The sequence below is a fragment of the Mirounga leonina genome, unplaced genomic scaffold, assembly GCF_011800145.1.
Source record: "Mirounga leonina isolate KUSES-001 unplaced genomic scaffold, KU_Mleo_1.0 Mir_204, whole genome shotgun sequence".
NCBI lineage: Eukaryota > Metazoa > Chordata > Mammalia > Carnivora > Phocidae > Mirounga > Mirounga leonina.
The window spans coordinates 16774677-16788142 of record NW_023270513.1 but is presented as its reverse complement, the minus strand read 5'-3'; the positions used below and the strand labels follow the sequence as shown (position 1 = coordinate 16788142).

The following is a 13466-nucleotide window of genomic DNA, read 5'->3' as shown; positions in this document are numbered from 1 at the left end:
CACCAGGGAGTCCCTGACCACAGAGATAAAAGAGCTAAAAACCGATCAGGTTGAAATGAAAAATGCAGTAACTGAGATTCAAAACCAACTGGATGTACTACCACAAGGATGGAAGAAGCAGAGAAACAAATAAGTGATATAGAAGATAAAATTATGAAAAATATGAAGCTGAATAAAATAGAGAAAGAAGAATGGTAGATCACAAAAGTAGACTTAGGGAATACAATGATTCCATGAAACATAATAACATTTGTATCATAGGAGGCCCAGAAGAAGAAGAGAGACGAAAGGGGACAGAAGGATTATTTCAGGAAATTATAGCTGAAAAATTCCCTACTATGAGGGAGAAAACAGACTTCCAAATCCAGGAAGCACAGAGAACTCCCATCAAAATGAACAAAAGCCAGTCAACATCAAGACATATCATAGTTAAATTTGCAAAATATACAGATAAAGAAAACATCCTAAAGGCAGCAAGACAAAAAGTCCCTCACTTATAAGACAAACAAGGTTAGCAGCATATCTCTCCACAGAACCTTGGCCAGAAGAAAGTGACAACAGACATTCAACATGCTGAATGGGAAAAATATGCAGCCAAGAATATTTTAGCCAGCAAGGCTATCATTCAGAACAGAAAGAGAGATAAAGAATTTTGCAGACAAATAGAAACTAAACAAACCCTGCAAGAAATATTAAAGAGGACTCTTTGAGTGGAAAAAAAGCCTAGAAAGGAACAGAAAATCTCCAGTAACAATGACAAAACAAGCAATAAAATGGCACTAAATTAATCTCTATCAATAATTACTCTGAATGTAAATGTTCCAATCAAAAGACATAGGGTGTCAGAATGGATAAAAAGAACTAAATCCATCTATATGCTAACAACAAAAGACTCATTTTAGATCTAAAAACACCTGCAGATTGAAAGTGAGGGGGTGGAGAACAATTTATCATGCAACATTAAAATCATGGACATTAAAAGAAAGCCTGAGTATCCATATTTATTTCAGACAAACTAGATTTTAAACCAAAGACTGTAATGAGATGAAGAAGGGTACTATATCATAATAAAGGTGTCAACTTGAGAGCACCCAAATATATAAAACAATTAATAATAAACATAAAGGATTTCATTGATAATAATACAGTAACAGTGGGGGACTTCAACACCCCACTTGCAGCAAATGGACAGATCATCTAAGCAGAAAACCAACAAGGAAAAATGTCTTCGAATGATATACTGGACAGATGGACTTAACAGATATAATCAGAGCATTTCATCCTAAAGAAGGAGAATACACATTGTTTTAGGGTGCACATGGAATGTTGTCCATAACAGATCCCATACTGGGTCACAAATCAGGACTCAACAAATACAAAAAGATTGAGATCATACCATGCGTATTTTCTGACCCTAATGCTATGAAACTTGAAGTATACCACAAGAAAAATTTGGAAAGACCACAAATACATGGAAGTTAAAGAACATCCTAGCAAAGAATGAATAGGTCAACCAGGAAATTAAAGAAGGAAAAAAAAATACACGGAAAAAAATGATAATGAAAATATGACATTGCAAAACCTTTGGGATGCAGCAAAAGCAGTCATAAGAGGAAAATATGTAGCAATACAGGCCTACCTCAAAAAGCAAGAAAAGTCTCAAATAGACAACCTAACCCTATACCTAAAGGAGCTAGAAAAAGAAAAACAAATGAAGAATAAAGTGAAGAAGGGAAATAATAAAGATTAGAGCAGAAATAAAAGATAAACAAACAAAAACCAGTAGAACATAACAAAGAGCTCATTCTTTGAAAGAATTAATAAAGTTAATAAACCTATAGCCAGGCTTATCAAAAAGAAAAGACAAAGGACCCAAATAAATAAACTCATGACTGAGAGAGGAGACATCATGACCAACACCACAAAAATATAAACAATTATAAGAGAATATTATGAAAATTATATGCCAACAAATTGGGTAATCTGGAAAAAATGGATAAATTCATGGGAACATACAAACTACCAAAACTGGAACAAGAAGAAATAGAAAACCTGAACAGACTGATAACAAGTAAAGGAACTGAATTAGTAATCAAAAATCTCCCAACAAATAAAAGTCCAGGGCCAGATGACTACCCAAAGGAATTCTACCAAACAGTTAAAGAATTAATAACGATTCTCCTCAAACTGTTCCAAAAAATAGAAACGGAAGGAAAACTTCCAAATGCATTTTACAAGACCAGCATTACCTTGGTGCCAAAACCAGACAAAGACCTCACTAGAAAAGAGAATTACAAACCAAACAGGGATGCAAATATTTCTCAACAAAATACTAACAAATTGAATCCAACAGTATATTAAAAGAATCATTCACTTCAATCAAGTGGGATTTATCCTGTGCTACAAGGGTGATTCAATATTTGGAAATCAATCAACTTGATACACCACATTAATAAAAGGATAAAAACCATATTATCTTCTCAATAGAGGCAGAAAAAGCATTTGACAAAGTACAGCATCCATTCTTAATAAAGACCCTCAACAAAATAGGGATAGAGGGAACATACCACAACATCATAAAGACCATATACCAAAGACCCACAGCTAATATAATCCTCAATGGGGAAAAACTTAGAGCTTTCCCTCCATAGTCAGGAACAAGACAGGGACGTCCACTCTCACCACTATTATTTAACATACTGTTGGAAATTGTAGCCTTAGCAATCAGACAACAAAAAGAAATAAAAGAAAATCAAATCTGTAAGGAAGAATTAAATCTTTCAGTATTTGCAGATAACATGAAACTCTATACAGAAAACCCAAAAGACCACCCCAAAACTGCTAGAACAGATACATGAACTCAGTAAAGTTGCAGCATACAAAATCAACATACAGAAATCTGTTGCATTTCTATACACCAATAATGAAGCAGCAGAAAGAAAAATTAAAACAATTCCATTTACAATTGCACCAAAAACAATAAAATACCTAGGTATGAACCCAACCAAATAGGTCAAAGACCTATACTCTGAAAAGTATAAAAACACTGATGAAAGAAATTGAAGGGGCACAAAGAGATGGAAAGACATTCCATGCTCATAGATTGAAAGAACAAATATTGTTAAAATGTCAATACTACCCAAAAAAAAGCTACACAGTTAATGCAATCCCTATGAAAACACCACCAGCATTTTTCACAGAAGTAGAACAATCTTAAAATTTATATGGAGCCACTAAAGACCCTGAAGAGCCAAAGCAACCTTGAAGAAGAAAAGCAAAGCAGGAGGCCTTGGAATTCCAGACATCAAGTTATATTACAAAGCTGTAGTGATCCAAACATTATGGTACTGGCACAAAAATAGACACATAGATCAATAGTACAAAGTAGAAAAACCAGAAATGAACTCACAACTATATGGCCAATTAATATTCAACAAAGCAGGAAAGAATATGCAATGGGAAAAAGAGTCTCATGAACAATAGTGTTGGGAGAACTGCACAGCAATATGTGAAAGAATAAAATCAGACCAATTTTTTACACCAAATACAAAAATAAATTTAAAATGGATTGAAGACTTAACTATGATTCCTGAAACCATTAAAATCCTAGAGGAGAACACAGGCAGTAACCTCTTTGACATTGGCCATAGCAACTTCCTTCTAGATATGTCTCCTGAGACAAGGGAAAGAAAAGCTAAAATAAACTATTGGAACTTCACCAAAATAAAAAGGCTTTGCACAGTAAAGGAAATAATCAACAAAAGTAAAAGACAACCTATGGAATGGGAGAAGATATTTGCAAATAACATATTTGATAGAGGGTTAATATCCAAAAATATAAAGAACTTATAAAATTCAACACCAAGAAAACAAATAATGCGGGGCGCCTGGCTGGCTCAGTTGTTGAGCGTCTGCCTTCCGCTCAGGTCATGATCCCAGGGTCCTGGGATCAAGCCCCGTGTCTGGCTCCCCGCTCGGCGGGAAGCCTGCTTCTCCCTCTCCCACTCCCCCTGCTTGTGTTCCCTCTCTCACTGTGTCTCTCTGATAAATAAAAAAAAAAAAAGAAAGAAAAGAAAACAAATAATGCAGTTAAAAATGGGCAGAAAGCATGAATAGACATTTTTCCAAGGAAGAAATACAGACAGCCAACAGGCCTTGAAAAGATGCTCAACATCACTCATCATCAGGGAAATATAAATGAAAACTACAATGAGATATCACCTCACATCTGTCAGAATGGTCAAATTCAATAACACAAGAAACAACAGGTGCCAGTGAGGATGTGGAAAAAGGGGAACCCTCTAGCACTGTCGGTGGGAATGCAAACTGGTACAGTCACTCAGGCAAATAGTTATGGAAGTTCCTCAGAAAGTTAAAAATAGAACTACCTTATGATCCAACAATTGCACTTACAGGTATTTACCCAGAGAATACAAAAGTACTAATTCAAAGGGATACCTGCACCTTGATGCTTATAGCAGCATTATCTACAATAGATAAATTATGGAAAGAGCCCAAACGTCCACCAACTGAAGAATGGATAAAGAAGTAGTGGTGTGTGTGTGTGTGTGTGTGTGTGTGTGTAATATTACTCAGCCATAAAAAATGAAATCTTGCCATTTGCAATGACATAGATGGAGCTAGAGAGTATTATGCTAAGTGAGATAAGTCAGAGAAACAAATACAATATGATTTCACTCATATGTGGAATTTAAGAAACAAAGCAAACAAGCAAAGGGAAGAAAAATAAGAGATAGAGAAAGCAACAAACAGACTCTTAATTATAGCAAACAATCTGATGTTTACTAGATGAGAGGTGGGTGGGAGAATGGCTTAAATAAGTGATGGGGATTAAGAAATACACTTGTGATGAGCACCAGGTGTTGTATTGTATTGTTATATACCTGAAACCAATATTACACTATATGTTAATAAACAGGAATTTAAATAAAACTAAATTTAAATAAAAACTAACCCAAAAGGGCGCCTGGGTGGCTCAGTCGTTAAGCGTCTGCCTTCAGCTCAGGTCATGATCCCAGGGTCCTGGGATCGAGCCCCGCATCAGGCTCCCCGCTCTGCGGGAGGCCTGCTTCTCCCTCTCCCACTCCCCCTGCTTGTGTTCCCTCTCTTGCTGTCTCTCTCTCTGTCAAATAAATAAATAAAAACTTAAAAAAAAAAAACTAACCCAAAAAAGGAATATGGAAGCTACCCAAATATCCATCAATAGATGATGGAGGAAGAAGAATTGTATATATATAATGGAATATTGCTCAGCCATGAAAAAGAATGAAATCTTACCATTTATCACAACATGGATGGACCTAGAGGATATAAAACTAAGTAAAATAAGTAAATCAGAGACGAGTACCATATGGTTTCACTCATACGTATCAAGAATCAAAACAAATGTTACAAACAAGGAAAAAGAGAGACAAACAAACAAAATACCAGACTTTTAAATATAGAGAACAAGCTGGTGGTTGCCAGAGGGGAGGTAGGAGAGGGTGGCTTAAGTAGATAAAAGGGATTAAGATTATACTTATCTTGATGAGCACTGAGAAATATATATAATTGTTGAATCATTATATTGTATACCTGAAACTAATGTAATGCTGCATGTTAATTATACTTCAATTTTTAAAAGTACACATTAAAATTTGGTATCCATACATTCTGGTCCCTACAGAGAAGAAATTAGAAAATTTAGTCCCACACTTCTCCAGGACAAACTCTTCACTATTCCTTTCATTTCAGATCTCAGTTAAGGAAGAGCTTTATTCCATTGTATAGCCCATTACTATGAGTTTTGTTACTGTTGTTGGATGATTAAAAAGGAAGAAATAATACTGACAAATTAACACCTACTATGTGTCAAGCATTATGCTAGGGTTTACATCAACTTCATTTAATTCTCTAAATAATTCTGTAACTATTATCTTATTTTAAGATGAGAAATTAAGCCTTAGAAAGGATTGTTTGCTGAAGGCCAGCCAGCAGATCCATACAGTAGCCCTCATCTGTCTGACTCTAAATCCACTTTATAGTATGCATATATTTCTCAACCTTGTTTAAGACAAATGACTTTTCCTTCCTTAATTTCTATAAATAGAAGAGCACCACCTCAGAGTTGAAAAAATAAACTCAACCATAACAGAACAAAATAAGCAAGGGACTAAAGGGGGACTTGTTCATGGTCATCTCACTTGGGGCTTGAACATTTTGTATCTCCATGATTTACCAAACTTGGATAAAGGCAAGTCAGACAAAGGGAGCTAGGACTTCACTCTAGGAGTAATTTTTAAGTTACATGAAAGATACCAAATAAGTGGACTATAATTTCACAACTGTAAGCTTAGCACAAATGAAAGGAAAGAGGAAATGATTAAACAGCAAAGGCTATAATAGAAGAAAACTAAGGAAAAGTGGCACTGGTTTAGAGGGAGTCAGTGAAGGCTTTATGGAGGAAAGGAGCCCTTACCAGGTCTCAAACTGGGTGGGATCCAGGCAAGAAGATACATGATAGACACATTTCAGACTAAATCATGGAGATGGAAATGAAGCTGTCTTGGGATCAGAGAAAAGATAAACCTGTCTGTTAAAAATGAGGTTATAATGGGAACAGTGGAAGTAAATAATAACAATAAGTTGCATAGGGCTTACAAAGTGCCAGGCACACTTCTAAGTGCTTTATATTAAGTCACCTCATTCTGGCAAAAATCCTGAAGCTTAGGCAGAGTTAAATAATCGACCCAAAGTCACACAACAGGTAGTGACAGAGCTGGGATTTAGAACCTATGAAGTATGATTCCAGAGTTTATGCAATTAACCACTACAATGATCCATTAGAAGATACATGGAAGATACATTATGAGAAATATGTATTCAAGTGAAGAGGTATAGGTAGTCATTTTTTATGTAGTCAAAAATTGAGCTTTTCAATATAAATTATGAGGAAGCAAATATATAGGAAATAAAAGTAATACTAGGTAAAGCCCATAAATGGTCAAAATTTTCATATATTTATAACTTATGGGTAATGTGATCTACTGTAAATTATAAATAATGTGAAATATATTTTAAAAGAATTAACAGTATTTACATCACACTTTAAGTAGATCTATTAAATTTATGTTTTTAATTTATAATCTGATCACATAGAAAGATTAAGTAGAAAAAGTGCTCATATATTTCAAAGATTTTTAATTAGCCTCTTTTTATCCTAATCGGCATATTACATAAGGTTCAAAATACTATTATCAAACGAGGTTATAACTATATACATACACAGCTACATCTATACACACTACATATTTAAGAACAAAGGGGGGTTGCTCTATCTCCATCAACTCTTTATTTTAGCTATTTTGAAGGTAATAATATGTAGAATGTCATATACAATATTAATGTCTCAACAACACGCACTAAGAAATGTGATCTACAGTTACCATTGTTCAACCTGGCATACTAAAATATATGGTAGTATCTGAAATATGTTTAAGAATTATGCTTGAAGTTTAAGATATTAATTTTCAAACCACATATATTTTTCTCTATCATATATGACAAACTGCAGATATTGTAATAGAAAAGCAGTATTTTTATAATTAAAGATAAATGCCTTTCTTCATTAAATATGTTGATTTTTCTATTAAACAGTGAACACTTATTAGAAAAATGTGAATAATGTGCATAAAATTATGATTTAAACCTTCCCCCACTTCTTTCTAAAGATAGCAGCCAAAAACTGGAAAAAGTCAGGGTACCTTTGAGGATATTTAATTAAAATCTAATCCCACATTCTTAAAAGCTCACATAAATTAAGCTGTCATTCAGGAGATTTATGCATTTACATTTGCATATTACATACAATTCATCAATTACTCATGTTTGAAAGCAATGCCTTTCCCAGGGTGCTGAACTGCCAACAATGCCAACAGGCACATGCAACCCACAAAACCATACCAACTGGTACCTTGGAGAAAGCCATTTCCATATGGCCTTTCGTTTGCACATTCACAGAGTTCCAAGCATGCTTAGAAAACTATGACTACAATTCGATGGATTCTATTGAGCTAAATTTGTTTGAAAGAGACAATCATTTTACTTAATCTTGGTGCAACTGCATAGTGATAGCAATTCAACAGCCTTCTTGCATTCATGGCAAGTTTTATTTTCTTTGTTTGTTTTAATTTTTAATTTTTTTTATTATGTTATGTTAATCACCATACATTACATCATTAGTTTTTGATGTAGTGTTCCATGATTCATTGTTTGTGTATAACACCCAGTGCTCCATGCAGTACGTGCCCTCTTTAATACCCATCACCAGGCTAACCCATCCCCCCACCCCACTCCCCTCTGGAACCCTCAGTTTGTTTCTCAGAGTCCATAGTCTCTCATGGTTTGTCTCCCCCTCTGATTCCCCCCCTTCATGGCAAGTTTTAAAACTACACTAAAGATACAGAATGATTCCTGAGCTTCAGCATAGTCAGACAAAGCAGTTAAGTTAAAAATATTCTCTTCAAGTTAATAGAAGGTAACCATTTATTTAGCATGGCATATTTGAATAAGGTAAAAAATGTATACCTGTGTATGTACATACATACATAATACATGTATACACATACATAAAGTGGGAGAGGTGAAAATATCAAAGTGCAGTGGCTCATTGAGAACACTTGGAAAGCTTTAAGATATGGCAAAAATAAAATGCCCATAACTTGTGCAGACTGCAGTTTTTCCTAAAGACTATTTTTGGGAAGAAAATGGCAAGTCTTTAATAGTATTGTATCTACAAGCAAACAGATGCAAAGGTACATTTTCTCCATGAGCTATAAGCTGTTACAAAATACCTTTAACTTTTTATACATACTGAGAAGAGAGGTCATTCCAGTTGTTCCAAAGGGAAAATGGTATGCTTTTAAGACATCACATATAAGAAAAAGAAGAAAGCAATCTAAATGACATCACAGGGTAAGCTATTTCCAGCACAGATCGACAACTGCCACAATATTTTGCATGAGTGTATATCTTAGTGTTTAATATATTTGTTTTAGAATTCCAAACAACCACTGGCTGTAAAAACGTGACACTTGAACCCAGGGACATTTCTCCTTTCATACACAATCTTTTCCCCTCTACTTCTAAAATTTGTCACCAATTTCTTTATCAGTTGGACATCCAGAAAACTCTCCAAACCTATAGCAACTGGAAATTTTAAATGATCTCCTCACATTTATTTTATATAAGTTATAAGCCTGGGTATTAGTGTGAGTGTATACTGCAGTAATATTTAGCAAATGACTTATAGAAATTCAAGTCCATAAAGATATTTTGAGTAGCTATTATTACAAGGAATTGTGTTAGATGTTGTGAGAAATATAAAGGTACATTATACATGGTCAGAGCTCAAAGTCTAATTAGAAAGATATACACATTTACTAAGGACTAAAGTACTGACATAAGCAATGCATTTGGTCCCAGGTTCTTGAAATCTGGTGATGCTGCCATTGTTGATATTGTTCCTGGCAAGCTATGTGTGTTGAGAGCTTCTCTGACTATCCTCCTCTGGGCCATTTTGCTGTTTGTAACATGATACAGATGGTTGCTGTGAGTGTCATCAAAGCAGTGGACAAGACGGCAGCTGGAGCTGGCAAGGTCACCAGGTCTACCCAGAAAGCTCAGAAGGCTAAATGAATATTATCCCCAATACCTGCCACCCCAGTCTTAATCAGTGGTGGAAGAACGGTCTCAGAATTATTTGTGTCAATTGGCCATTTAAGTTTAATAGTAAAAGACTGGTTAATGATAACAATGCATTGTAAAACCTCCGGAAGGAAAGGAGAATGTTTTGTGGACTATTTGTTTTATTGTGTGTATGCGGCAGTTTTAAATTATTAGTTTTTAAAATCAGTACTTTTTTTTAATTTTTATTTTATTATGTTATGTTAATCATCATACATTACATCATTAGTTTTTGATGTAGTGTTCCATGATTCATTGTTTGCATATAACACCCAGTGCTCCATTCAAAATGTGCCCTCTTTTAGAATCAGTACTTTTTAATGGAAACAACTTAACCAAAAATCTGTCACAGAATTTTGAGACGCATTAAATCAAAAGTTTAATAAGAAAAAAATGCATTTGGAGCACAAAAGAGAACTACTCAACCTGAGGAGATCAAAGGAGGTGGCATTTGATCTAGTCTTTAAAGATGAGTAGGATAAATATGAAGACTGTTTTATAAATGTACATGCCTTGTAGAGGGGCCATGCAAATCTTTCTCTGCATCACTCCAATTTCAGTATGTGTGTTGCTGGAAAAAACACGAAATCAAAACTAGCTTGAGAATCTCCTAATGTTCAAAGCAGAAAAAGACCAATAAGAATATGTGAGATAAACATTGTATTTCTAGTTATCTATTATATTCCATGGTACACAGATCAGATAGTTTAGTATAAACTGTATATATATAATATTGACCATTAGCCAATTTTAAAGTCTATTGAGTATTAGTTTATTGAACATTAGCTAGAATATTAAGATAGCAATAACAGTGGATTTATTCTATAAGAAAATAGTATTTGCCTTTTATTTCAACTTGCAAAATCCTGCTTTCCTCCTAACGGATAATACTAATAGGTGTATATTACTTTTGTCATATAAATTTAATGCAAAACCTTATAAGAGGCAGAATTTTTACTATCTGGAATGGGAGAAAATAGTATTATAGGACAAAATATTAAGTGTGCGTGTATAATGTTATTCTCCTGACTATAATTTAACCCTGAGAAAAAATATTAGAGCTTGGTTCTGAACAAAAGAATCTCTCACAGGTTATCAGTTTCAGTTAACAATGTGTCCAATATTCCAGCGTTCAGTGTTAAGTTCTTCAAGTCTTCTTCAAATTTTCCATTTCTAAACCCTATTAAACCTATGGGAGTTTTATTATGATTGAAAAGCTAACTGTAGTTGTATTATAGTCAGAAAAAAATGTATACAGACATATTTTCAGAATAATTATTCATTATAACAATTAAACTGATCAAATAATATCTAAAATATTTTATTCTAAATAAGGCAGTGTAATAGGGACACATACAATTTAAGGTTACTATAACTGAACAGCTAGTGACCATTTACCACTATAATGCTTTTGCCTTACACAACACAGGTCTTAAATCATAACTGCTATTTACACCTAAAAATTGTCTTATAATATCTTTCCCTAAGTGAAGAGTAATGTATTATACCTGCCAAATGTCTCCCTTCAAGAAAGACATATTTTTCCCTTCTTTCAGGAAAAAAAAAGTTAAATGCTATACCCCCAATAAACTTTTGTTGTTTTTTTTATGTTTCAGAGGCACACAGTCCTAATATTGAATAATGTTTATTGAATTATATGTTTTATTGATTATAAAACAGTTTTTAATTTCTTATGCTTACGTGGTAAATTCCTAATTTCTTAAAGAAAGGAAAATGTTTCCTTGGTGAAAAACCATAGCAGAATTCAAACCAAAGGGAATTCAAATTCTGTTAATAAATAAAACCACCATAATCCAAATAACAAGACTGACATTTTACCAGATATAGATCAATCTATTCTAAGTTACTCATTATTCTAAACATTAATTAAAAACATCAAAATCCTAGAGGAGAACACAGGCAGTAACTTCTTTGACATCAGCTGTAGCAAATTCTTACTAGATATGTCTTCTGAGGCAAAGGAAACAAAAGCAAAATTAAACTATTGGACTTCATCAAGATAAAAAGCTGCACAATAAAGAAAACAATCAACAAAACTAAAAGACAACCTTTGGAATGGGATAAGATATCTGTAAATGACATATCTGATAAAGGGTTATTATCCAAAATATATAAAGAATTTATAAAACTCAACACCCAAAAAACAAATATTCCAGTCAAATGGACAGAAGACATAAATAGACACTTTTCCCAAAAAGACATACAGATAGCCAATGACATGTGAAAAGAAGCTTAATATCACTCATCATCAGGGAAATACAAATGAAAACTACAATGAGCTATCACTTCACACTTGTCAGAATGGCTAAAATTAACAACACAGGAAACAACAGATGTTGGTGAGGATATGGAGAAAGGAGAAACCTCTTGCACTCTGTGAGAATGCAAACTGGGATAGAAACTCTAGTTTCTCCAACAGTATGGAGGTTACTCAAAAACTAGAAAATAGAACAACACTATGACCAAGCAATTGCACTTGTAGGTATTTACCCAAAGGATACAAAATACTGAATTGAAGGGACACATGCACCCCAATGTTTATAGCAGCATTCTCAACAATAGCCAAATTATGGAAAGAACCCAAATGTCACCAACTGATGAATGGATAAAGAATCTGAATCTGTGATTCAGCCATATTTATTCAGCCATAAAAAAGAATGAAATCTTGCCATTTGCAACAATGTAGATGGAGCTAGATAGTATTATACTAAGTGAAATAAGTCATTCACAGAAAGACAAATACTGTATGATTTCACTCGTATATGGAATTGAAGAAACAAAACAGATGAACATAGTGGGAAAAAGAGAGGCAAACCATAAAACAGACTCTTAAATATAGAGAACAAACTGAAGGTTTCTGGAGGGGAGGTGGGTGCGGGGATGGGTTAAATGGGTGATGGATATTAAGGAGGGCACTTGTGATGAACACTGGGTGTTTTATGTAAGTGATGAATCACTAGATTCTACACCTGAAACTAATGTCACACCGTATGTTAACTAATCGGAATTTAAATAAAAACTTTTTTAAAAGTAACTAATGAATTAAAAGCTATTGTAAGTCAGAAATAAAGAGGAAATAAAGTCTCTCAAACATTCATTATAAATAAATTATTAATGTGGAAAAGCTCACAATGTTTTCAGTGTTCTAAGTTTATTTTTAAGGATTTTATTTATTTATTTGAGAGTGAGCAAGAGAGATAGAGAGAGCAGGAGCTGGGAAGATAGGGAGAAGCAGGCTCCTGCTGAGCAGGGAGCCTGACTTGGGCCTGATTCCGGGACCCTGGGATCATGACCTGAGCTGAAGGCACTTAACCGTCTGAGCCACCCAGGTGCCCCAATTTTTAAATATATCTTAAGGATGGAGATAGTGCAAAATATTTTATGCTGAGAGTGTATGAACTGAATGAGATATCTACTCAATTTAGAGAATATTTTACATATTAGTTTTGTTCCAGTTCAATAGATATAGAAAAAAATTTATAAATTCAATTCCAGTTCTAACCACATCATTGGATTAAAAAAAAAAAAAAAAAAACTAGCTCAGCTTGTGGTTTAGTAAAAATAATAATGGTAATAATATGGGGGATTGTATTCTACAAATTAGTAAGGCTTACTAAGTTTTTACATAATTATTTGGCTTAGTTCAAATCCTTATTTTAGATAATAACAAAGGGTTAGACTAATGACTAAATTATAGCACT

The 13466-nt window shown here is 33.9% G+C and overlaps 1 non-coding gene across 1 annotated transcript; it reads right to left on the bottom strand.

Moving 5' to 3' along the window:
- Positions 1-10222: 10222 nt before the first annotated feature.
- Positions 10223-10328, bottom strand: LOC118026113. Its single transcript, XR_004683474.1, has one exon. It is a non-coding gene; the product is annotated as a U6 spliceosomal RNA (small nuclear RNA).
- Between the last annotated feature and the right edge of the window lie 3138 nt (positions 10329-13466).